The sequence below is a fragment of the Syzygium oleosum genome, unplaced genomic scaffold (assembly GCF_021117445.2).
Source record: "Syzygium oleosum isolate NSW1041296 unplaced genomic scaffold, Sole_v2.1 Sole_v2.01, whole genome shotgun sequence".
Classification (NCBI taxonomy): Eukaryota; Viridiplantae; Streptophyta; class Magnoliopsida; order Myrtales; family Myrtaceae; genus Syzygium; species Syzygium oleosum.
Genome location: NW_026607485.1, coordinates 450,322 through 452,455, shown reverse-complemented (window position 1 = coordinate 452,455; position 2,134 = coordinate 450,322). Strand labels below are relative to the sequence as shown.

Sequence of the window (2,134 nt, the reverse complement as noted above, 5' to 3'; positions counted from 1 at the left end):
TTCGGCCCTATTCTGAGGGCGACGTTTTGAAGCCGTTTGTGGCCTTTGCTGACTAATTGACGACGCCCACAGCTGAACCAGGTCGTTTTGTATCCAATTGAATTCTAGATATGATTTCAGTTCATTCCTACTTTGCCCTCGCTTTTTTTTCCGAGTTGCATTGCCGTTGATTGCGCTGTGGAGGAGGTATCGAGTTTGCGAGGAAGGTGTTCGATGAAATGACGAAGCTGGACTCTGTTTCGAGAAGAACCTGTTCACGATAGAGATAATCGATGACTCGGCGGTGGTGACCCCAAGCTTTGGATTGGTGATCGAGCGAAAGCAAGTCTCTCGAAGATTGAAGTCCAAAGAGGCTCGCTGAACGTGCTCGACAATGCCATGATCGTGTCCGTGGACTTTCTCTCCCTCTCTCTTTCTCTGCATTCCTCGTCTTGGTTACGTGCGCTTCTTCGCTTCTGTCTGCCATTAACATCTCCGTTGTTGCTCTGTTTCAAAGGCCAGCGACGTCTTGCCCAGGGATATTTCAGGTGCACTAGTTGTCAATCATCGCCGGTGCTGCTCGTTTCCCATGAATTCAAGCTCCAGCATGGTTCGTCATTCTCGGTCATGATGACACATACTTGAAGCACATGGAGCAAGAAATCTTCAATCAATTCATGAAGTTGAGTTGTCATGTCATTCGAATCCATTGAATCAGGAGCTCTCTAGAGCGTCGAAGTCCACAAAAGCAGGTCGCAGAGCTAGCACTCTGGAATAGGCAGTTGAAGCGTTGAAAAGGGAAACAAATTGATGAGGATGCCAAAAAAAAAAAATTAAGTTATAGGATGGAGAGTGATTTGGAGGAAAAAATCAGATCTTATTCAGCAAAGATTGTTATGTCAAGAAGTGCTAAGGGACAAAGTGGCCAAATTTGAAGCTGGTTTGTATTCCATGCTCTCTAACGCTCTTCCATTTCATGTTATAGAATGAGTTGAAGTTGGAATAATATGAAGAGTCCAAGATTTCTTTGAAACGTCTTTTCAATGGGGTGAACACCGACTTGAATGCTATCATGGTGGATTGACGAATATCCACGATGAATGAAGATGAGATGGAAGGGGACGATGTTCTCGCAGTTGAATGGCAAACTGTTTGATTGATTTCTCTAGTAAATTCGAGAAATAATGCTTTTCATGAATCGTATGATGCTGCAGATCCAGTGGTGTCAAGGGGGCGGTGTTGAGGTCCTTGAATGATAGCGTGTAGTGATGAGTGATGGTACAAATTGTTATGAAAATGAAGTTGGAGGAATTGAAGGCTAGCTTGAAGTGAGGGGCAATGTGTTGCTATGCATTTTTAGGATTTTCTTTTAATATATTATAGCATACATTGTCAGTAGGAAAAAAGGATTTACAGAATTGGCTTTATACTTACGCCATTAATTGAAAAAAACAGAGTATTATAAGCTAACATCAATTATGGATTGGTTGATTAGGTAAAATATCCTATAACTTAAGTATAATATATTTTTCCTAATTTTTCCCTATTCTCGTTTCTCTTTATGATAATAAAGATTCAAGATGACTTAGACTTATACGATGATTGAAAGGGGGAGAGACCGGCGATTGTAGAGGACTTGTCATGGGCTCATATGAGATTTTTAATTTTTTTTAGCAAAAGAGGATGAGTGTTGTGCACGAGTAGAGGTGGCAAAATGAATTAACGGACCCATTTTTCCACTCAGTTTTATTAAAATTGGGTGTATAATGGGCCACCCCTCACCCTTTAGTTACTTTTCATCTTGCCGTTATGTTTAGAAAGGATGACTTCATTCTGGTCTTATATGAAGAACTAGTTTTGTTTCAAGGTTAGAGGTATAAACTTTGAAGAACTTACTCTTTTGACATCTGGTTATCAATATTGTGATTTTTTTAGGATTAGATAGTACTGTTGTCATATGTAAGGTAAAAGAGAGCTCTGTCATTTGTTCACATGTGAATATGATTGATATCCAAGAGGTCTAGACTCATCATTCTTTAGAGTCGTGTCACGTTGTGATTTGATTCCCAATAAAGCTTTCTGAATATTTATTACTTGCTAACTTTTATTAGATGTTTATAACATAGCATACGGGTATGGTTGTCTGATGTCTTTC

The 2,134-nt window shown here is 39.8% G+C and overlaps 1 long non-coding RNA gene across 1 annotated transcript; it reads left to right on the top strand.

Annotated features, from left to right (window-relative positions):
* LOC130140267 (uncharacterized) lies at positions 1–1,177 on the top strand. Its single transcript, XR_008818304.1, has 2 exons — positions 1–386; positions 497–1,177. It is a non-coding gene; the product is annotated as an uncharacterized LOC130140267 (long non-coding RNA).
* The last annotated feature ends 957 nt before the right edge of the window (positions 1,178–2,134 follow it).